Raw genomic sequence first — 25,575 nt, 5'->3', positions numbered from 1 at the left:
AAAAAAAAATTTCTTGGCTAAGAGATATGTTCGATGTGGCTAAATGTTGTTGAACTACCTAGGTGGCGAGATTCTTCCGGTGCCCAAACAAAAGATCTAGTACAAATTCATTTTAGTTAACGTTATAATTCATGTAAATCTCTTATAAAAATAATTAACATAATAAAGTGTTCATGTTTTACAGGAAGGTGGTTTTCATTAACCATAAGAATAAAAAAAGATATCCAAATTATAAAATTTCAAGGGTGATGCTTAAAGATAATAATTCAAATTTGGTGCTTAAGTATAAGAATAATAATCGCTTAAGAATAATAATTTAGGAAGTATTAAAATTAAATTTTTAAATGATATTAAATGACAGTATTAAATGATTCAAAAATTGATAATTTTAATTTTAATTGAATTTGCTTAGAACGTCCCTCTTTTTCGGTTTGGCTGTTAACCTGAGTTAACCTGATGCTTGTCAAGCGTTTTGGATGCGAAAACAATAAGCCTCTTCTTGCCATCTTGTTTGGTATGCGAAAGGACTACACAAATACCAAAATATGATGCATCCGTCGCTAGGACTAGTGGTAGGTTTTCATCGAAATGAGCTAGCTGAGTCGTGTTGATAAAATGGGACTTCAGGGCTGTAGTTCTTGTTGTTGTTGCGGCCCGAAAAGGAATGCTTCATTTTTTCTACAAAGTTGGTTCAAAGAAGCGGCCAACTGAGAATAGTTTGGTGTAAAGTTGCAATAGTAATTAACTTTACCCATGAATGCTTCTAATTGCTGCAGATTAGAAGACGCAAGCAACAGTTTAAAAGCCTCCAAGCCTGAGCTGTCTGGCAGAATCCCTTGAGCGCTAATTCTTCGTCCTAAGTACTCAATTTCGTCCTTGAAAAAAATGTATTTCGTTCTCATGAAGAATACAGAGAACTTGGCATCTTTTTTCAACTATATCTCCGATTTGAGCATAAAAACTCAAGGGTTTCCCACTTCAGCTCTGTACAATGATGGCTTTTTCAAGTGGTCCCGCATATTTATTCAATGTGTGGATATGTTTTATAAGGTTGTCAAAAAAGTCTGGCGTTTTATACGCCAGCTGTCGTTGTAAGCACATGTAGTTCTTGTTAAATTAATCGCATCAGGTTATACTATTTCCTGTTGGAAAGGTTTTTTTCACGCGCTAAAAAAAGGGCGTTTGACTGTACACGGGTTGGTTCAGTTTTTTGTAAGTTTTAGCGTCGCAAACATGGATGAACATAAAAAAAAAATCCGTCATATTTTACAATACTGCTACGACAGAGACCAAAATGCCTCTTAGGCTGCCATGAAAATTTGTGCAGCTCAAGGACCCGATATATTTTTTATTTCAGCCAAGCATCGATGGTTTCTACTTTTTTGTTCTGGTATAGAGGTGATCGAAGTTGCGACACCATCTGGAAGTTCTGTCGTTGAAAATTGGGAGAAAATCACAGAATTGGTCGCGAGAGATCGACATAGTAGCAGCCGTAGCATCGGCCACGAGCGGGGCATCATTCATCATAACAGTTTGACGGTCTCCAACCATGTGGAGAGGCAGGGATTCACAAGGAAGTTAGATGTATGGGTGCCACACGAAGTAACGCAGAAAAACATCTTTGACCGTATCGATACATGCGAATCGCCACAAAAGCGACCCGTTTCTGAAGCGGATGGTAACTGGCGATAACTCCAATCAATGACCACCTGTTTCTGTCTGTGGCTAATGAGCTTGAAAGTCGGAAGAGGGGGATTTTAAAGTTGGCAACTCATTGGAAACTATTCATTGAAAAAAAGCGGCGCATATTTATAAGAAATCCATTAAAATACCGCAAGACTTTTTTGACAACCGTATATATAGTGGATTAACATATTAACGAATGAGTCTTAGCCTATGCGTCTATTTTGATTCACCCTTTAGCTTGAAACCAACGATCTCGCTGGATCAGTTACCAATCTCGTTCTGATATTTTCAAAGAAAAAAAGGATGCGTGAAAGGTTTCTAGTTATTAGCTCTAAAACTGAGCGACTAGTTCGCTTAGAAACAGATGGGCAGACCGACATGCTTATATCAACTCACGAGTTTATCCTCATGAAAAAAGGGTATATAAGGGTATATATAAAGGGTATATATTATATAGGGTCTTCTTTACTGGGTTGGTAGCCGAATTAGCCTAGCTGACGCTAGCTCTATGTCCGATGGATGAGACAACTCCATTTTTTGGCAAACATCAAATTTTAAAATTTCAGAATAGTTGAAAAAATTGTACAGCCTTCTTTTAAAAAATTTTCAAAAATAGAGCTCAGTAACAGTCGTTTTTATAGAGGGCACTGAGGGAGCTAAAATTCTCAAAAGTAATCTTGTTTAAAACCGCATTTCGCCGTGCAAAATACAAATTCTTTGAAATGGAGCCCAAAACGAGTATCTGGAATGGAGTCCATACTGGGTGTAATACATTTTAATCGTGTTTGTAGGCGCTGGCTGTCTACATCACCATTAATAAGGTTGTGTAAGAAAATAGCTTCCAGCATCTTTTAACGGTTTGTTAGTGAAGGCATGTTAACCAATAAAATTCTATAATGATAGGAAGAAAGTTAAGGTTTTGCATCCAAATTAAGTCCTCTTAATAGAGCAAAATTCAGATAGTTTTTACGATGTGACTTTGGTGTACTCTGTATTAAGAGTTCCAGACACACCATCCAGTATCGGTCAGATAAAAGATTTTAGTTAATAAAACAAAGTACACCTTTTTGCTTTACATAGTCGAAATATGGTCGGAAAATTTAAGTATAAAATCTAATAGGACACCCACATCCGGCGAGGACTAGATCGATAAGAATACATGAGTTTTTATTTTGATACATTAAGTTTTAGGTGATTTGCAAAACCCCAGTTTTGAAAGTTACCCAAATCCGATTAAAGAGTCATTGGGAACTAGTGAATTTATACTGAAGGAATAGCTTAAAGTCATCAGCCTTAATATATAAAGGGTTTTTCAATAGGTGCGCTTCAACTTTTTTCCGATAGGGACGGCGAACGACGCCATGTTTTTCCTTGTTCTCTTGACATATGAAACTTCATAAGTATACATTTTATCATGGAACGCTTCACACTTGAACAGCGATTGCAAATTATGCAAATTTTTTATCAAAATAATCGTTCTGTTGCTGATACTTTTAGAGCATTACGGCCATTTTACGGTCCATTTAAGAAGCCAGCCTGTTCGACAATCGACCGTCTAGTGGCAAAATTTGAGTCTACGTTTTCGCTACATAATGTTCCGGTGCCCGTGAGACCAAGTGCTCGAATGAGAGACCAAGTGAATTGGGCTCAGAGCAATTCGAAAATGATGCAGCGATGATGCAGAAAATCATTCGAAAATGATTTTCACCGAAAAATCATTTTCAGCGATGAGGCTAACTTTTGGCTTAATGGATTTTGGACAAGCAAAATATGCGTTACTGGACAGGAAGCAACCCATACGTGTTTCGTGAGGCACCGTTGCATCCCGAAAAAATCACTGTTTGGTGCGGACTACATTCCGGCGGCATCATTGGGCCATTTTTTCGTCGACGATAACGATCGCCACGTTACTGTGAATGGAAATCGCTACCGCGATATAATAAACGATTTTTTTTTGCCGCAATTGGATGGAATGGACGTGGACGACATTTATTTTCAACAGGACGGGGCCACATGCTACACAGCACACGCTACAATCGCAATATTGAAATCTTAGTTCGATGAGCGTGTTATTTCGCGAAATGGTACGGTCGAGTTGCCGCCGCGCTCGTGTGATTTGACACCTCTAGAATATTTTCTTTGGGGTTACGTGAAGTCATTGGTCTATGCAAACAAGCCGGCGACGTTGCAAGAGCTCAGAGCCAATATGGAACAGAAAATTGCTGGCATTTCGACCGATTTATGGGAAAAAGTGGTTGAAAATTGGGTTTAACGATTGGACTTCGTAAAACGTGCACGCGGTGGTCATGCGAAAGAAATCGAGTTTCATAATTAAATGTTTATGTTCAAATTCGATAAAAAAAAAAATCAGTTAGTTGAAAAGTCAAACCATTTGTGTTTTATTCTAAAAAAGTTGAAGCGCCCCTATTGAAAAACCCTTTACTAGTTATTTTGTTAAAGCAGGGGCTAATGGTAAATGAACATTGTGAAAAGTAAGGGTCAAAGATGGCTTCCGTGAAAAATATCAGATGTAACACGAACAAGACGCAAGTAAATGTTTAAAAGAGACACGTTGGGTTCTTCCAATTGAGGAGATCAGTTGGCAAGCCAAAAGACTGAGTTTACTTAAAAGGAGCAAGTGATTAACCGATTCAAACACTATACAAAAGTAAATGTAAATTACATCTGTTTGTAAGCCACTCCGGAATCTATCCAAGGAAAAAAAAATTAGCTCTAACAATTTAGTGGTAGTGTCAGCCGCCCGTAAACGAGAGATGGAAGAGAGAAGAACCGCAGCATAGCGAAGCGGCAAGGTACCAGAGGGACCAATGGACCCAGAAAGGACAACGGGGCGAGTTCCACCACCAGGCCGTCCAAAACACACAATGGGCACCGAGGTGGCAAAGAGAGGAACCGCGCCAAGGCCCACCGGAGCGACAGAACAGCATGAACCAAAGTTGGATGCCAAGATGGCAGCTTGAGACCCAGCATAGGTCGGCTCCGCAACAGCCTAGTCAGCAGTGGGCAGCAGGGCCAAGGCAGGGTTCTGTGGAAAACCCGGCTCAAGCATGCAACAGGTGCGGTGGCATGGGCCATTGGGCCAGCGGGTGCAGGAACCCACGAATTTTGTTCAAGATGTGCGGCGAAATAGGGGTAAGGAGCACGGAATGCTGCCAGAGGGCGGGAAACGCGCAGCGGTCTCAGCAACAGGGAGGAGAGCCGGGATCGCACGGTGCTGCCTCTCAAAATTAATAGGAGGACTATCCGAGGAGGAGCAGCAGCTGACGGCAACCATCGAGGTCGAGGGCACAGAGATAAAGGCCATGCTGGACACGGGAGCAACGGCGAGTATCATCTCCGAAGAGCTAGCGGAAAGGCCGGGGGTCACCGGGCAACGAATCGCAACAAGGAAACTTGTGAAGCAGGCTAACGGAAGCCATACGGAGACACGCGTCGTGCTCCAAGCCAGGATAAGTTTCGGCGATCGCACAAAAACCCTAAACCTGCTGGTGATGCCAGGCATGGAGGACAATCTGGTGCTAGGATGGGATTTCCTCAGCGAGTTTGGCACAACCTTGACGTGCGCAGGCCACCGGATTTCAATACCCAAAAAGAAAAGATGGGCCGGCTGTCTGGAGGATAGACTGTCCGTAGCGGTAGCCGGATGCCCAGAAAAATGGGAAGAGGAACGTGTCAAAAGATTCATCGATAGAGAACTGGAGGCGTTCGCAGGCCAGAAGGGCTGTTCGAACATAACGCAGCACAGGATCACGATGAAGGACGACATTCCCATAAAACAACGGTATTACCCCAAAAATCCGAAAATTCAGGGGGAGATAAACTCAAAGGTGGAGGAATTGCTGGAAAAGGGATGCATCGAGCCCTCAAATAGCGCGTACAGTTCACCCATCGTAATGGTGAAGAAGAAAACGGGGCAATGGAGGATGTGCGTGGATTTCCGACAAATTAATGCAAAATCAATAAAAGATGCGTACCCGATGCCTCGCATAAATTTCATTTTGGAGCAGCTGAGAGAAGCAAGGTTCTTCAGCAGTCTCGATTTGAAGGATGGGTACTGGCAGATCCCCCTAGAGGAAAGCAGCAGAAAATTCACCGCCTTCACCGTTCCAGGGAAGGGTCTATACCAATGGAAAGTGATGCCTTTTGGGTTGCACTCAGCCTCGGCAACGTTTCAAAGGGCCCTGGACCAGGTCATAGGCCCGGATATGGCTCCACACGCATTCGCGTATCAGGATGGCATTATAGTGATCGGACGCATCAAGGAGGAGCATATGCGGAATCTACAAGAGGTATTCAGGAGGTTGAGAGCGGCAAACCTGCGGATAAATACGGAAAAGTGTCATTTCTTCAGGCAGGAGCTGCTCTACCTGGGCCACCGGATAACAAGCCAAGGGATCGGAATGGATCCGGGAAAGGTGGCCGCGATTACAGAGCTACAACCCCCGACGAACGCCAAGGGAGTGCGCCAGTTCATAGGGATGGCATCGTGGTATCGGCGTTTCGTCCCAGACTTCGCAGGAATAGCGAAGCCCCTGAACGATCTTCTGCGAAAAGGAACAAAGTGGGAGTGGACAACCAAGCACCAAGAGGCCTTTGAGACTTTAAAGTCACGGCTGGCGGAGGATCCAGTGCTAGCGTACCCAGACTTCGAAAGAAAATTCGTGCTGCAAACGGACGCCAGCGACTACGGCGTCGGGGCGGTCCTGACCCAGGACACCGAGGAGGGCGAACGAGTGATCGCGTACGCCAGTCGAACGTTGATTGGGGCCGAGAAAAACTACTCCGCAACGGAAAAGGAGTGCCTGGCCATAGTATGGGCGATAAGGCAAATGAGGCCCTACCTGGAGGGGTACCAGTTCGACGTGATCACGGACCACATGGCGTTGAAGTGGCTCAATAACATCGAGAGCCCACTCGGCAGAATAGCGAGGTGAGTATTCGAACTACAGCAGTATGACTACGTCATCAGCTACCGGAAGGAAAAGCTCAATGTGGTGGCCGAAGCTCTGTCCCGCCAGCCGGTAATGGAAAAATTTAGGAAAGCCATGGAGGCGGTCGCCAAAGTATGCGGGTGGATAAGCGCATTTAGGAAAAAGATGACAACAAGCCCACAAAAATTCCCGGATTACGTGGAAGAGGGCGGTTTGATCTACCGCCACGTCCCGCACAGAGCCGGAAGCGAGGAAGTGGCGTCATGGAAGCTGTGCGTGCCGCTGGAGATGAGGCAGCAGGTCCTCAAGGAAAATCATACGCACCAACGGCGGGACACTTGGGCGTAAGGAAAACTATAGCCAGAGTGGCCGCCCGGTATTTCTGGCCAGGGATGCAGAGGGACATCCGGAAATACGTCAGGAGATGCGAGACGTGCCTGAAGTACAAGCCGAATCAGATGCAGATGGCCGGGCAAATGCTGACACAGGTTCCGGAGGAGCCATCGGCGACGGTATGTGCAGATTTCATGGCCCACTGCCCAGGTCGAAACACGGCAATACGATGATCCTGGTGATAATCGATCCGTTTTCGAAATGGACGGAGATAGTGCCTCTTCGAAAAGCAACAACAGAGGCGCTGCAGAAGGCATTCAGGGAGAGAATTGTCGTTCGGTATGGAGTACTGAAAATAATAATAACGGACAACGGGGTGCAGTTCACCAGTCGCAGCTTCAAGAAATTCCTCGGAGAACTCGGCGTACGCCATCAGTTCACCCCACCATATACGCCGCAGGAGAACCCCACGGAAAGAGCGAACAGGACGGTAAAAACAATGATCGCCCAGTTCGCTGGGAAGAGCAAAGGAAGTGGGACGAACACTGGCCGGAGCTAATGTTGGCGGTAAATTCCGCAGTCTCGGAGTCCACGGGGTATGCGCCGTGTTTTATAACGCAGGGCAGGGAGCCAAGGATGCCGCGAGCCCTGTTTGACGAGAATGTGTTGGGCACGGGAGCCGAACAAGGAGCACCCATGGAAAACGCGGCGAGACTCAAGAAGACATTCGAGATAGTAAGGAGGAATATGGAGCGAGCTGCCCAGGACCAGGCGCGACATTACAACTTGAGAAGGCGGAAGTGGAGCCCAAAGGTCGGTGAAACAGTGTGGGCAAAGGAGCACCACCTATCAAAGGCGGCTGAAGGATTCGCGGCGAAACTGGCCCCTCGGTATGACGGGCCATATACGGTGGTGATTTCGTTTCTCCAGTAATTGTCACGTTACGACACGGCAGGACAAGGAGGGAGAAGAGAGCCCATGTGAGCGAGCTAAAGGCTCAAGACACAGAAGAAAGGAATAACGAAAGCGGACAAATACATCGTGTCCGCATAACGAGCACACAAAAAAAAAAAAAAAAAAACAAAAATCCCGCAAAGAGGAGGAGAGCAAGCAAAGGGAGCATTAGCGGGACATTTCCAGCAACGGGAAATGAATGCGCTATATAAGTGGAGACGTGGGAGATGGTCGGCCTATTCGAAATCAACACGCAGCCGCAACAATGTCATCAAGCGCATCAATAATTGTGTCTTCCGACGACAGCGACATTGAGATCGTCGGCGATCCTTCATGGAACGCCAAGAAGGCAAGGGCAGAGTGGATGGTCCGGCGGGCAGCAGGAGGAGGAGGATGCATCCCGGTCGGGTCCTTCGAGGTGGAGCGGCGGCGCAGGAGCGAGGAGCTGGGCCTGCACCTGTGAGTGGAGTGGGGCAGCCGGCGGCTGTCCCTGATAAAGGCTACGGAAGACATGGCGAGGGCCCGCGTCAGGGTTATTGCCCAAATGCGAAGGAGGAGCGCGAAGGAGGCAAGGCAGCGGCGCATCGATGGACGCATGAGGGCAATGGTCAGGGCGAAAGCGAAAACGGCACGGCAGCGGCGGACCCGGAAAATAGTGGAAACTGCGAGGAGAAGGGCCGCCGCCGGAAGGGTGCGACAGGCAGGAAAATGGAAGGCGAAGATACCGCCGTCGCCACGCCCCAGACCGGAGAGGCCGGAGGAGAAGCCATGCAGGGCTGCCCCGAGTTGGAGGAGGGTCCGGCAGGCGACGCCGTGGCCCGCGGTGCCCCCGACACCGTGTCCACAGGAGCGGAGAGAGGAGCAGCCGTTGGAGAAGGGGCCGTGGGTGTGGCCGGAGCCGCGGAGGCCTGCGCTGGCCAGGCAGGTATCATGCCCAGAAAAACGGCCGGCAAGGCCGGTGCTGGAGCGGCAGGCATCGGTCGGAGGCGTGCGAGAGGTGCCGGAGGAAAGTTGGCCGCCGGAGCTTGCCGCAAAAGTGAAGGCGGAGTTAACGAAGCGGCGAGGCAAACCCGGAAGGTGGTGCATCCTGGCACAGGTGGGTGCCACATGATTCCGGGTGCGAGGAGGCGGCAAAGGAGTAAGGGTGGTTAGGAGGAGTTGACAAAAAAAAAAAAAAAAAAAACTGAATAAATATATAAATAAGTATGAAGAAATAAAAAAAAATGGACAAGAAATATATTGGATTGGAAAATATATTGAATATATTGGATTAGTATTTCAAAAAAAAAAAAAAAAAAAAAAAAAAAAAAAAAAAAAAATATGATGAATATATATAAAATAGGAATAAAAAAAAAAAAAAAAAAAAGGGTGGAAAAATTTTCATAAAAGGGTTAGCATAGTTAGTATTCAAAAAAATTAGTATTAAAGGATTTAGAAAAAAAAAAAAAACAAAACAAAAAAAACCAAAAACGACCGAACAACGCCAGCGATAGGGGGAAGCTATCGGCCGTCTTCCGAAGAAGGGGGGAAGTGGATGGGCATCCACACCAAAGAGAAAAGCGATCAGTCACAGTTTTTTTTCGGTGAGCTGAGAGTGGCCACGAAGTTTTCGTTACGTTGGCAAGTGTCTCTGTCGTTCCCGAAGAAGGGGGGAAGTGTGAGGAGAATTAGCCTCCTCACACGCTAAGACAGCAATGGCCAATCAGTTTAGGGGGCCGCGGGAGATAGGCCGAGGACCAATACGAACGGGGAGTGGTAGGGTTTCACCATCAAGTACGAAGACGGAATCAACGTGGAACGTAACGGTTCCCGGAGCACCAGCAGCCAAATGGCAATGCAAGGTTACATCGCCCAGTGGGAAGACGGAATCGAGGTGGAACGTAACGGTTCCCGGAGCACCAGCAGACAAATGGAAATGCAAGGTTACAGTGGGAAGACAGAATCGACGTGGAACGTAACGGTCCCCGGAGCACCAGTGGACGAATGGAAAGGCAGCGAGGGCAGTGAGGGGCAGAGCTCCATCATCGAGTGGGAAGACGGAGTCAACGTGGAACGTAACGGCTCCCGAGGCAACGGTGAGCACTATGAGCCCGCCACGCAGCGGAGTTCAGGATGAGCGACAAGACTGGGAGCAGCAAAGGAGCAAGGAGCAACAGGGGAGGCGAAGGAGGCCAGCGGCACGTCGCATAGCAACAGCAGGGGTCAGCGGCCGAACGGAAAGGGGCAACGGCCGCACGGATGGCAGCCCGCCAACGGGAAAGTGGCGTGATCTTGGAAGCAGGAGTAACGGCAGCCCGCCAACGGGAAAGTGGCGTGATTCTGGAAGCAGGATTAACGGCAGGAGCAGAATCCAGGAGGATTAACGGGCGCTCCAGTCAGTATAAAAGGAGGCCCACTGGAGCGGCTCGGGACGAGTCTTTTTAGGAAGCTTGTAGCGTTGAGTTGGAGGACCGCCTGTGGAGAGTCCGCCAGTCAAGTGTTAGAGCGTTTCTAAAAAGGATTCGGTTGTTTGAGTTGAAGGACCACCTTTGGAGAGTCCAACAGCCAAACGTAAGGAGAACGAACGAGACAAGGAAAGAACAGTACGAGGACAGTTACGTGGAACGACCTAGGCGACAGAAGGCGAGTTGGACCAGTTCCTGGCCACGGCAGGTAGCCTTGCTAGGAAGTGCAGAAAGGATAAGTCTGGCGCACGCCACTCGGACTCCTGACTCACAACCAACAGGCGTGGTCCTGCACCGGAAAGGACAGGCCAACTCAGGATCCCGAGCCCGGTTTCGCTCCGGAGGACGAGAAGGACAGGACGAGAGAGGATCGGCGTCGGTTGGTTTCGTTAAAAGCTACAGGGTAACAGAGTCGAGTGTGGGCTATTCCAAGTCAAAGCAGGTAGCCTTGCAAGGAAGTGAGGAAAGAACAAGTCTGGCGTACGCCACGCGGGTTCTTGACTCGCAACCAACAGGCGTGGTCCTGCAGGACACGGATAAGCCGACTCGGGAACTCACGCCCGCTTTGGAACGCGATCGGGGAGGCTCCGATCACCCACCGAGCAGCTCTTGACCCGGGCCCATTGGCGCGTACGCGCGGTGGTCACCCGGCCGAAAGGGAGGCGTGACGTACGGTCCTGGACAGGCGACTTCCGACCCCGTCGGAAACTGACAAGACTTCGGCGACTCCCAATCCAGGCCCGCCGGTGCGAAAAGGCTCCTGGCGTAGAGGAGCCGGCTGTAGACAGCAAACTCTGAACCAGGGCCGCTGGTGCGCATGCACAGCGGGTTGCGGAGACGACCACCAGTAGCCATCTCCCAAACCGGACTCGCCGGTGCGAAAAGCACGGCGCGCTCCTGGCGTAGCGGAGCCTACTGCAGGCCGCACACCCCGAACCAGGTCCGCCGGTGCGCATGCACGGCGCATCTCCCTGGTGGTGCAGAGGCGACAGTCAGTAGCTATCTCCCGAACCAGTGTCGCCGGCGCGCAGAGCACGGCGTTCATCCTGGTGTAGCGGAGGCTACAGCCCGCCAACTCCCGAGCCCGGCGGTACAGCGCGTAGGCGCGTATCCCCGACGGCGTAGTGGAGGCTTTTCAGTGCATAGCCGAAGGCCAGACCAGGTCAAAGAGGTGGAAGGCTTGACGACGGATCAACGAAGAGGAACCCCGGCAACGAGAACAACAGCGAAAACACCAGCAACGGAGGAGAACACCAGGACGGATACACCAAGGGTCACCAAGGATACACCAAGGGTCATTCCCGGGAACCCGCGTAAATCACCATTGTCAGCAGAGAGAGCAGAGAATAAAGAGACTGCACAACGGAAAGCTATTTGTATTATTTTCTGGGCTTGGGCAATCACGTCGAATCTATAAATTCGGTGGAACGGATCCGCGGAACTCTGTGAGCTAGCCGCGGCAAATTGTGGCGAGCGGAAGCAGAAATAACAGTTCGTTACAACTTTAAAATATCTTCTTTTTATCTTCTATTATTAATTTTCCATTATTTTTGGCAATTACCCTTGCTTTATTTAGGATACAGACATTATTTATGATTCAGTATTTTATAGTAAATATATAATTAGTAAACCTTGGTTTTAAACTATTTTAAATGATGGAATGTCTTAAAGATCTGATAATGTAATTGGCTTATTTTCGTGTCTAAAGATTTCGTTTAAATCTTTTTTATTTAACATTTTTGTATTTAAAATGTCGATTTTGGCTAAATTAATAGTGTCAATTAAATTTAGTGTGTCAAGTGTGATTAATTGTTAACGGTGCTTTTGGCTTTTGTTTCTTTTTTGAAAATGATCGGGTCGATGGTTTTGGTTATTCGTTGTATTTACTTCCTGAAATATTCATGAATTAATTGTAAATTGTTTGATATTGTTTTCTGTCAGTTCGTTAGTTTTGTTTTCGATCCTTATTAAGTCGTCGTGGTCAGGTGTCCTTGATAGCTATTTCCGTACCTTTCCCAATTCATTAATGCCCCTTTTATTTCTGGAAGGTAATTGTGCAATTTTCCAAACTAAGCCTGAGTCGTTATTCCTAATTATATTTATATCTTCAATTTTAATTATTTCTTGGTAAAAAATTCGGTTTGTTAAATGAAAAATGTACTCAAATGTGTCGTAAGTTAATACTTCTGTTTGGTCATTGAGCGTTTTCAATGCCGGGAAATGAAAGACGAATTTATATTTAATTTAAAACGTTACAAATGTTTATTCCTGCATGCAGATCAAGCCGGATGATCCGCAGATAGACCAGCTATGGTGCATGCAGGGACTCAAGTAAAAGTACAGAAAGAGTCGGCTTGCGATCAACAAAACCTTTGTACAAACTTAAGCCTAATAAATAAACATTACACTAATAATTACACTAAACATTACATAAACATTATTTAAACATTATTTAAACATAAACATTAAACGCCGTGCTGCTGCTTGACCCGACAACTTCGTTCTCGTCTTTTAGTAGTAGTAGTGTTTAGTAGTGTTTCGAATACATTAATTTTTTCATGAGTTGTAAATCTTCCTTTTGCTATTAGATATTGTTATTTAAATTGGTTAAGGGGTTTTTTTGGTGGCGTTATTGTGTTATCAATGCTACTTTCAGCTGAGTGTTGAGTGCCTGAAGCACTGGATTCCTCATCTTATTCTGTAATATTATTTATTATACCCTTGCAGAGGGTATTATAATTTTGGTCAAAAGTGTGCAACGCAGTGAAGGAGACATCTCCGACCCTATAAAGTATATATATTCTTGATCAGGATCACCTCCTGAGTTGATATGAGCATGTCCGTCTGTCCGTCTGTCTGTCTGTCCGTCTGTCTGTTTCTACGCAAACTAGTCTCTCAGTTTTAAAGCTATCGTCTTGAAACTTTGCACACACCCTTCTTTCTTTTGCACGCAGTATATAAGTCGGAACGGCCCGGATCGGCCGACTATATCCTATAGCTGCCATATAACTGATTGATCGGAAATGGTATAACTTCGGTGTTTTTAAAGTTAGAGAGTTCAAATTTTAGGTGAGAGCTATTTTTATACGACAAAATAATACGATATGCCAAATTTCGTAAGGATCGGCCGACTATATCCTATAGCTGCCATATAACTGAACGATCGGTACTTCGGAACGAAATGGTACTTGGTAGAAATATCAACTTTCGTACTTTTGAAGATAGAAGTTTGGGACTTTTTTTAGATTTTGTATTGTAAAAAATTGGATTATATATTCCTATTCCCATAAGGATCGGCCAACTATATCCGATGTTTGCGATATATATCTGGTTTTAACTGCAAGGGTATATAAACTTCGGCTCCGCCCGAAGTTAGCTTTCCTTTCTTGTTTTTATTCTTAAAATATTGGTAGTACCAGGCTTAAACGAAATTTTTGCTCGAATGCTTTCTATGTAATTAAACCATTTTTTTAGCTCCACATTTGGTTTTTATGGGAAATTTCTGTAGAATTAAAATTTACGACTTTTCCAGTTCAGTGTTTTTATTCGAATGCCCTCTTGTTATACCCTTGCAGAGGGTATTATAATTTTGTCCAAAAGTGTGCAACGCAGTGAAGGAGACATCTCCGACCCTATAAAGTATATATATTCTTGATCAGGATCACCTCCTAAGTTGATATGAGCATGTCCGTCTGTCCGTCTGTCCGTCTGTCCGTCTGTCCGTCTGTCTGTCTGTCTGTTTCTACGCGAACTAGTCTCTCAGTTTTAAAGCTATCGACTTGAAACTTTGCACACACCCTTCTTTCCTTTGCACGCAGTATATAAGTCGGAACGGCCCGGATCGGCCGACTATATCCTATAGCTGCCATATAACTGATTGATCGGAAATGGTATAACTTCGGTGTTTTTAGAGTTAGAGAGTTCAAATTTCATATGAGAGCTATTTTTGGCAAAATAATATGACATGCCAAATTTCATAAGGATCGGCCGACTATATCCTATAGCTGCCATATAACTGAACGATCGGAAATGACCCAACTTTCGTGTTTTTGATGATAGAAAGCTGGCACTTGGTACACATTCTATTTTTGGTCAGTTAATCCGACCTACAAAGTTTCATTAGGATCGGTTGACTATATCTTATAGCTGACATATAACTGAACGATCGGAAATGGTATTTGGTAGAAATATTAAATTTCGTATTTTTGAAGATAGAAGCTTGGGACTTTTTTTTAGATTTTTTATTGTAATTAATTGGTTTTATTATGATGTAATCATAAGGATCGGCCAACTATATGCGATGTTTGCGCTATATATTCGGTTTTAGCTGCAAGGGTATATCAACTTCGGCTCCGCCCGAAGTTAGCTTTGCTTTCTTGTTTTTTACACTAAGGCTTGCTAGCTGTCGGCGCAGCGGCAGATCAGCCGATTTATATATTATATATATAAGTAAGTTACAGTATGTAAAACGGGCAGAGAGTTATGCATGCACAGATGTATATAAGTGGTCAGCGTGGGAACCATGCTGCACTTGAAATGTGTTTGGGCACTTGGCACGCTGTCGCTGAGTGACAAAGGCCCTGTGTACATTATTGGTATAACAACAAAGTGTTGTGACTTCGGCTAACAAAGTTTTGCCGCTCAATATTTATGTTGTGGAATAAGAAAATCCTTTTTGAAAAATAACGCAATATTTTAATTCTTATTATCTATAAATTAAAATAAAAACTGGGTGTGTCAGTCTCACGCACGGCAGAAGTGAAACTTCTAAGTTGGTTGTTCCATGCATGCGGGCCCCGGTTTAGATCTCTCCCCCCTCTCTCGTCTTTAATTCAGGTTTCCATATTTTTTTTCAGAAAAGCGTAAATATTACTCATAAATTTGTTATTATACATTGATAAAAATAGCTTAAGTGGGACATATATACGTTTGCGCTCAAATTGTTGATGAATCGTGGGAAAGCTGCGTCTATTGTCGTTCCCTGTCTAGTTGTACCAACATTTATATCGTTGACAATATCTAGATAAAAGACTTCTATGAAAAATTTCAAAAGTTCCAACTATTCTTTGCTCGCGAAATTGACATTAAAATCTCTTGCGCATCTGATTCGCAAGTTTGCGTCACATCAGTCTCACTCTGACTCATTTTGCCCGTTACTTAATTGTTCACCAACACACACTGAATTTCCTCTAAATAGTTACTCAATAAAGAAAAATCAATAGCCGTATTACGTATATTCCTTTGATTTAGCGATATTGTTAAAAACTATTAAGAATATTGCTTCGTTCAGTGCGAATCACAGGTCAACGCAATATAACAACCTCCCTTCACCCTTACTGAACGGCTGATGCACGGCGTGGGTAGTTTTCTATAGAGCAAACAGGAGAGAAAGAAAGGCATTCGAGAGAGAAGGAGAGAGACGGCGTGTTTCGGTGGCTCCATCACATCGTTTAGCGCTTGCGATGCGAGAGAGCGACAGAGAGAGCGAATAGGCGAGAGCAGCTGCTCCTTGGCCCCGCCCATTTGACGGATTTCGGTAACGCTCCGAACTTACCGTTTCACTCGCCTATTTTCAATCTGCCTTGGGGCTCCCGACGCGCCTAAAGAAGTTTCACTTCAAAAAATATTTTTTTTTTGTGTTTTTTTTTTTTTATACCCTTGCAGAGGGTATTATAATTTTGTCCAAAAGTGTGCAACGCAGTGAAGGAGACATCTCCGACCCTATAAAGTATATATATTCTTGATCAGGATCACCTCCTGAGTTGATATGAGCATGTCCGTCTGTCCGTCTGTCCGTCTGTCTGTTTCTACGCAAACTAGTCTCTCAGTTTTAAAGCTATCGTCTTGAAACTTTGCACACACCCTTCTTTCCTTTGCACGCAGTATATAAGTCGGAACGGCCCGGATCGGCCGACTATATCCTATAGCTGCCATATAACTGATTGATCGGAAATGGTATAACTTTGGTGTTTTTAGAGTTAGAGAGTTCAAATTTGACATGAGAGCTATTTTTGGCAAAATAATACGACATGCCAAATTTCATAAGGATCGGCCGACTATATCCTATAGCTGCCATATAACTCAACGATCGGAAATGACCCAACTTTCGTGTTTTTGAAGATAGAAAGCTGGAATTTAGTACAGACTCTATTTTTGGATAGTTGATCCAACCTACCAAATTTCATTAGGATCGGCCGACTATATCCTATAGCTGCCATATAACTGAACGATCGGAAATGACCCAACTTTTGTGTTTTTGAAGATAGAAAGCTGGAACTTGGTACAGATTATATTTTGATCCATCCTACCAAATTTCATAAGGATCGGCCAACTATATCCGATGTTTGCGATATATATCCGGTTTTAGCTGCAAGGGTATATAAACTTCGGCTCCGCCCGAAGTTAGCTTTCCTTTCTTGTTTTATTTGAGATTGTACTTAATACAGTCGAGTCCCGATAATTCGAAATGGCAAGGGGATCACTTTTTTTACGAATTAGACGGGAATTCAATTTATCGAGATTTCTATTTAACGGGGCTCAAAAATGAAAGAGTCGAATAAACGGGGTTTTTACATTTCACATCATGTTTACATATGTATTTAACTTTATTGAAATTAAACAAACATTATAAGTATGTACATTCATTTGTACGTTTTTCAAATGAGGGGAAAATTAAACAATAACATGAAATTGCAAAAATAAAAAATTAAACAATTAAGGAGAAACATTAAATTATAAAAAACAAGCTTTAAAATAATTGGTAATTTTTGGTAACAATAATTGGTAACAGCAAACTCAACGAAAACAGTGAGACAAACACAAAACTCATAATGCATAGCGACATAGAGGCGGCATAGCTGTCTGCAAAATCTATCGGTGCTTTAACTACAAAAAAAAATTTCGTATCGCATTACGATTTCGCATCGCATTACAAATACTACGAATTAACGAGGGGACCAAAATGTATGGAATTTTTACGAATTAACGAGTTTTTTTCAAGGGGACAGAATTTTTTACGAATTATCGCGATTTTCGATTTAGTGGGGTACGAATTATCGGGATTCGACTGTAACAACATAGAAAATGAAATTGATTAAACATATTTGTATATTAAAGATATTTATATATATAAATATATGTCGCAGATTTCTTTAAATGTTCAAATTATAACGATTATTTGTTGGTACACTCTTGTTTTACTTCTTATTGCTTCTCGGTTCTTTCGTGCGAAACGGATACGCAATTCTGTTAACGTAGTCTGGGCGTGGGCGTGAGTGTGAGTGAACACAAATAGTGTTCGTCATAACTCACCACACTGTGCGTGTGTATTTGAGGGTGAGGAAAATTAGAAGGAACGGACATGAATTTTGAGCGTCAGACTGAAAAAGAAGTTGGAGATTATGCCACGCGCCAGAAAACGTTTCGCCGAAAGTCCAGTCGAGGACTTTGATACTGGATCGTCGTCATATATACATATATGTATATTATTATCCATGTATGGCCATACTGAATGTGATTATGAAATAAAATGTTTTAGTCTCTCCTTATAAACTATTTGTTTTTTGTTTTTTTTTGATTTTTGTTTTTTAAACGTTGCGTTTATTTCCTGAATCTTCTCTTTGCGAGACTAACAAGAGGTGCATCAAATCTTATATTTTTAACTTAACTAACAGTCATATTGACTGGTACCGAGTTAGACGGCCCTAAAAATCGATTGCGTTGGGAGGTCGTTGCGTCTCAGGCGGGATACCCTAGAAACCCGAGTCAATCCCCGAGCGAGAAAATTTGGATGCGAAAACAGTTTTTCTTTGTATGACTCTTTTTGGTTTTGGATTACGTGTTTTACTGCGAGGATGCCCAGATCCTGGTGGATGTTTTCGTTTCGAACATAACAAGGTGCCCCAGTGCTATTTTTCAAGATTTTTGATTGTGCGCGCTGTATGATGTCTATGTTGCTGCTGATCGCGTTCCACAGCTGAGAGCCAAACGTCCAGATCGGCTTTAGGACTGAATTGTACAGTAGTGTAGTCACGTCACAGTGGCGATCGTGGGTTTATGATCCAGTGTTTTCAGTTTTAGGTGCATCTTTTTTCATTCGATGTGCCTTCGCCAGGTAAGTCGTCTATCAAGGTGAACGCCAAGGTACGTTACGTCGTTAGCTTGAGGGATCTGCGTACCGTTGAGTGAAAGCGGAGGGCATGTTTGTCTATTAAGAGTAAATTTTATATGTTTACCCTTTTTTTCTTTTTTTTTTTACGGCGCCAGTCGGACAGCCACCTTTCCACTACTATTGGATGATTAGCCATTTGGGTTGTTGCCTGCCGGAATAATATTTCAGACAAACAATTTAGAAAAACAAGATAGAAGGCTTATTGGTCTGTATGATGACGGAATTGTGTGGTCTTTTCCAGGCTTCGGTATCATTTTTTTTTTTTTTTTTTTGGGTCTCTTTTCTTGAACAGATAACAGATAAGAAAAGACTTTGTCACCTACTGATATATCTATATCCCTTATTTTATGATCATATAGTATTTAGTTCTATTCTTATTTGCTTCTAACATAACTCTAGCTCTTTTATTGGCTACTTTTAATCTATACATACTCTCCTTAGCATAGTCATCTATATTATATAGTGCTTTTACACTATCTATGCTATTAAAATGTTTTGGCAAATTACTTGTTTTACCGAATACTAGCTCCTATGGGCAATATGTATGTGCCATAGAGGGGACATACATAGAAGTACATAGAAGTCATTCTATGACTTCTTTCTATTGTTCCAACTGTCTGGTGGTGGTTTGCTGTAGACGTAATATTTTTAATATTTAAATACTTGCACAAATTGTCTACAATTGAATTCTTATATTCTGTTCCCATGTCCGCAATGAACGTCTTCATTGGACCGTACTTTAAAATAAAAGATTCAAATATTGCTTTAGCGACAGTATTAGCGTTCTTGTTTGGTACAGGTATGGCAACTAAATACTAAGTTAGGTCACATAATAAAGTTATGCAGTCACAAACATACAAGTTGGTATTTCTACCAAGTACCATTCCCGATCTTTCAGTTATATGGCAGCTATAAAATGTAGTCGGCCGATCGTTGTGAAATTTGGTAGGTCGGATCAACTGACCAAAACTAGAACCTGTATTAAGTTTCAACTTTCTATCTTCAAAAACACGAAAGTAGGGTCATTTCCGATCGTTCAGTTATATGGCAGCCATAAGATATAGTCGGCCGATCCTTATGAAATTTGGCATGTCGTAATGGTTTGCCAAAAATAGCCAAATTTTTTTCTCGTGTCAAATTTGAACTCTCTTATTCTAAAAACACCAAAGTTATACCTTTTCCAATCAATCAGTTATATGGCAGCTATAGGATATAGTCGGCCGATCCGGGCCGTTCCGACTTATATACTGCGTGCAAAGAAAAGAAGGGTGTGTGCAAAGTTCAAGACGATAGCTTCACTGAGAGACTAGTTCGCGTAGAAACAGACAGACAGACGGACAGACGGACATGCTCATATCAACTCAGGAGGTGATCCTGATCAAGAATATATATACTTTATAGGGTCGGAGATGTCTCCTTCACTGCGTTGCACACTTTTGGACAAAATTATAATAATAAAAATTATAGGATGACAAAATGCCGGAAGGACTCCCTTGAAATTTTATTAGCCGGACATAATGAAGAACAAAACAATTTTACAATTGTAAAATTAAAGAAAAATATTATAATTAAGGAAAAATAAAAAAAAATATAATTATAAAAGAATGAAAAAGTTCAAACCTTACGAGGAATTGAACACAGAAAAATTACACATAGAGTAACTACTCTATGCATTACGCTACCATCCTATCTCGATCTGTGGCGATCAAAAATACTATTTGTTCTACCAACTACCACATCGGCGCATCGAAAACAGAAACGAGTAATTGAAATTGAAATTTGGAAGCCAAAACATTTTTACTCCGTCGTGCGAGCAGTCACACATACACACATAGGTTCACATTTGTGTGGGGTACATGTAAAGAGTTCTAAAAATAGAATCGTATGCATGTGCGTTTCCCCCCTCACCAAAAAGCTCGACGCAAAAAGTTGACCGTTTTGGGCCCTGATGTCCCATCTATGTACTTTATAATCTTTGCTTATAAGTAAGATACATGAAAATCTTAAATCTATTTAAAACTACTTATCAACGCACTGCACGCTGACATGCTATGCGACCCTTTCTCAAGTGCGATAAGCGAACTACTTATGTATGTGTTTGTGTTAGGCTGCATGGGATCGGTTTTAAACCATATGTTTGACTCGTATTTCATGGGCCCTTGAAACTCTAACTTAAGAATTTCTATAAAAAATAGTGTTCAATGTGATGTGTGATGTGTTTTTGATTAATATTTTTTGAATAAATTTAATGTTTCTTTAACCTTTTCTTCGATTATAATTTTTAGTGGACTGTATAAATTTTTGTTCTTGTATCTTGTTAATACATTTTTTTCTTTTAATAATTTGTGCAAGAATTATTTAATTTGAATTTTAAATATTTTAAAATTATTTAAGCTTTTATATGTTATGTTCAACCTAATGTTTGAACATCCTGCAAGGGGCCACAAAAGTGCCTTAGTGTATATATTTTTTCATTTAGATTTACTTTGAAAAAATAAATTTTTTCTTCGATGTAGTGGACTGTAATATTAAAATTTTTTTTTACTGAGGGCTAATTTCTTTTAAAATTTTAATTTTTTTGTTAATTGAATTTAATTGATAATTAAATCTTTTTTATCGATTTTTTTTTTTTAATCATTATTTTTTAAATTGTAAATATTTTTTTTTTTAATTTTTACCATACCATACAGTTGTTAAATTTTCTTTTTTGATGCGTGTTCCTCATGCAGATTATGTAAAAGGATCCGTCCTTGATGCTGCTGATGGTGTAGCTCGTTGTTTTTTCTGCCGCTGATGTTGTTCTTCTACTCGCCGGTGGTCCTGCCGCAGACGTTGGTCCCGCCGTATAAAATGCCAATGACTTTGGCTGTCGTTGTTCCCAGGAACCCGAATTTTTGTTTTTGCTCGATATTTGGCCTCGAACACGCCGTATATTATTTTCAATATTTATGAATTTCCGGTGTTTTTCCGGAAAAACATACTTTTTTTTTTACACAAGTTGTGTTTTTAACTCCTTGCGCCGTATCGCTTTGGAGATCCGATGGCTGAATTCCAGCCCAAAGATTTTCAATAAATATTCCGACTCAGGCCTCGGATAGCCCTGCGCTAAACAAAAAACGCACTTATTGCTCGATGGTAATTCTCAATCTCTGTGTCCATTACCACTTGGGGGGAAACGACAGAGGACTACGATTTTACACTGAGCTCTTTTATGCCCAGTTCGCAGCCATCTTAGCTACCTTTGACTGTCTGTGTCAATGCACATCTAGCCACTTTTTAGGTGCCAATTTCAATAGGAGCCCCAAAATACGGTTGAGAATACTCCTTGAGGCTTTTTTTTTTTTTGACTCATTTTTATTATTTTATGCTCATTGGCATTTATATAATTTTATTCTCTGTGTCCCTTACCTCTTGGGGGGAAACAACAGAGTACTACGGTTTTTAAACTGGGCTCTTTTTTACCCAAATCGCAGCCTTTTTTTTTAGCTACCATGGGCTGAGAATTTTTATTTTTCTTCAGCCCCTTATAGGTGCCAGTTTTTTAACCCTGAGTCTCTTACCGCAGCACAGTGTGGGAAAATCAAAATTTAGCGGGATTTAATTGTTTCAATATTTATTTGAATGAAATACATTATTTTTTAACTTAAACGTTAGTTTTTATCAATTTTATTTTATTATTACATTATGTTATATTATATTTTATACAAAATTATTATATTGGAGTCATATAGAAAATTAAAATTTAATCCAAAACAACTAAAACTAAAAAAAAATAATTATAAAACAATAAAAAGTATTTATTAATTGGCGATTGGTAGGGCCAATAATACTAAAACGTCGTGTTCTAGTGGACTCTGACTTTTTTTGGGAACATTTCGCAAGCTGGCAAGGAATGGATCCGAAGATACTAACAATCTATTCATAAGATCTGTGTTGGTATCTATTCTTGATGTTTTCCGGGTGAACATTTCCCGGTATCTTCTCACATCCTTATTCCTTGCCTCTTGAGCTTCTTCTGATAGCTGTCCAATTGGGAGAATTCATGAGGCTATGACATCTTTTCCATGGTATAACCCTTTATGGACAGAGACGGGCATATTGTACCAAGAGTATTCTTTAAGGTACAATTTCCTGGTTTCCTTTGTGTATTCATTAAATGCAGCTAAATTTATAGGAAACCCTGACCCTAAAGTTTCTAAAATTATGTGGAACCTGTGAATAAGTTCCAGATTAAGACCTGTTATCTCAGCAGTAATCTTGGAATTTCTGAAAAAACGTCTTGCGGTATTCCCGTCATTAATTTTTCCTGCCTGTGGGGCTGGGACGTCTATCAATAAACCCAGTTTCTCTTTGAATTTATTTTGAATAAATTCCTTTCTGGCTTTCACCTGTTGTTGTATTTCGAAACCTCTGGCTTGCCATACTTTTACATCAAGCCTATACGCTACATGAAGTAAACATTCCATGAATCTAATCCATGAATGCAGAGGAGATAATCCAAAGCTTATGGCTTGATCATTTAAAGGCTTATTTAAAATTAATTCGGGCCTGTTCATTTCCGAAGGCTTGGCGCCACATATGTAACATGTTTGAGTTGACGCTACGTTAGATAAAGCACTGCAAATTTTGCCGTCTATCATGGTCAGCATAAACACTGGTTTCACCATTACATAGAAATTGTCTACTTTAATTTTAACAGGTTGAAGCATTTCAATTTCTTTTTTCACCAAAATCCCTTCTTCGTTTATCAACTTTGTGGTTTCTTTTTTAAAGTTCAGCCTAATTGGGCGGCAGTATCTTGTAGATGAAGGTGCTGGATTTTGCCAAACTATGATTTTTATACCCTTGCAGAGGGTATTATAATTTTGTCCAAAAGTGTGCAACGCAGTGAAGGAGACATCTCCGACCCTATAAAGTATATATATTCTTGATCAGGATCACCTCCTGAGTTGATATGAGCATGTCCGTCTGTCCGTCTGTCCGTCTGTCTGTCCGTCTGTCTGTCTGTTTCTACGCGAACTAGTCTCTCAGTTTTAAAGCTATCGTCTTGAAACTTTGCACACACCCTTCTTTCCTTTGCACGCAGTATATAAGTCGGAACGGATCGGCCGACTATATCCTATAGCTGCCATATAACTGATTGATCGGAAATGGTATAACTTCGGTGTTTTTAAAGTTAGAGAGTTCAAATTTGACATGAGAGCTATTTTTACTATTTAAAGCTATTTTTTTTTTAAATAATACGACATGCCAAATTTCGTAAGGATCGGCGGACTATATCCTATAGCTGCCATATAACTGAACGATCGGAAATGACCCAACTTTCGTATTTTTGAAGATAGAAAGCTGGAACTTGGTACAGATTATATTTTTGGTCAGTTTATCCGACCTACCAAATTTCATAACGATCGGCCGACTATATCTTATAGCTGCCATATAACTGAACGATCGGAAATGGTATTTGGTAGAAATACCAACTTTGGTATGTTTGAAGATAGAAGTTTGGGACTTTTTTTAGATTTTGTATTGTAATTAATTGGATTATATATTCATATTCCCATAAGGAGCGGCCAACTATATCCGATGTTTGCGATATATATCCGGTTTTAACTGCAAGGGTATATACACTTCGGCTCCGCCCGAAGTTAGCTTTCCTTTCTTGTTTTACCTCCATTAGCATTATAATTCATTTGAATGGGCACCAGCAAGTGCTTAATAAGTTTTCATCGATACCGTGTGATGATGAAAATTTCTGTTTATACTTTTTCTGCTGCGCTCCATCACAACCCCATTTTATTAACAACGATAACTCCTTTCCACCCATTTTAAGCTGTTCTATTGAGTTCAGTGCTTCTCTTTGAGCTAGGCTTAATCGCTGGATAGTATTATCAACCAAGGATTGAACCTTACATGCTACTAAGGACTCTGTTACTGTCACTTCAGCATAACATTTTTTTTTACACTCCTTAATTTTATCATAGGAAGGCAACATTTTTTATTAATTCTTTGACGTATTGTGTCATATTGATGAATCGATACATTGGCATCTAGAATCATACCCAACGCTTCTTCAGTAGGTATAGATGATTCAGTAAAATTTTGATTTTGAACATTTTTTATTTGGGTTCCTTTATTTGGAGAATCCAATGTCAATTCTTTATCCATTGCAGCAGAGTTGCGTTTACCTTCCTTAAATAGGTTAACATGGTTTGCAACTGCAATTTCTTCAGGGCTAGTGGAATCAATAAGATCTTGTACCTTTCTTCGTTTGGTGCGATCGCAGCAATCCTCGAATTTTTTTTGTGGTCCCCCAGGATTAGATGAAAGAGAAATTTCTTGCAATACCGTGTATGGTAAATTCAAATTACCATTCAACCAGATTTTATCTGTTTTTTAAAAACCTTTCCTCATAACTATAGCATTGATTCCATTTTATTTCAAATTGTAAACACAGATTTTTTAGAAAAGCCTTTAAGTCTTTTTTAGAGCCTTCAGAAAATGTAACTAAATGATGATTATTCAAAAAAAAAATCACAAACCGCATCCAAACGCTTGTTTTTATCACTTGCAATCCAAATATCATAAAATTGTTTTTTCGTTAGTTCGGTAGACATTTTGAAAAATAAAAAAAAAATGTATGGGTGCTGCAAAAATACGCACGATGTTTCAACTGAATGTGAAAGCCAGCACTGCAATCTACTTATACTGAAAGTTTCGAGCTCAAACTTTAATAAGAAACCAATTTTTTTCTCCTCTCAACACAAAAGTCAACTGAAAATAACCAACGAAAAAGATCTGTTGCTTAGATAAGGATTGGGCTTAAAGTACCGTTTAAATAAAGCTTTAATTTTGTTTATCGTACCTTAACAAAACTATGAACAAAAGAAAAGCAGAAAAAAACAATTCGATTTCGAACTTCGCAGAATATCAGTACTTGAATAAAGCAGAACTTCACTGTTCTCCAAAGACTGAGAAACAGATTTCGCTAAGTACCGTCTTTTAATTTTTTTATTTTATTTCTAGTGCGACGACTAGA

At 41.7% G+C, this 25,575-nt stretch overlaps 1 protein-coding gene across 13 annotated transcripts in view; it reads left to right on the top strand.

The window, feature by feature from the left end:
• Positions 1-25,575, top strand: part of mmd (disintegrin and metalloproteinase domain-containing protein mind-meld) — a 747,894-nt gene that overhangs the window by 224,436 nt on the left and 497,883 nt on the right. The window lies entirely within an intron of this gene.

This window comes from Drosophila bipectinata, chromosome XL (assembly GCF_030179905.1).
Source record: "Drosophila bipectinata strain 14024-0381.07 chromosome XL, DbipHiC1v2, whole genome shotgun sequence".
Taxonomy (NCBI): Eukaryota; Metazoa; Arthropoda; class Insecta; order Diptera; family Drosophilidae; genus Drosophila; species Drosophila bipectinata.
The sequence above is the reverse complement of the archived record's forward strand: the minus strand, read 5'-3'. Positions and strand labels throughout refer to the sequence as shown.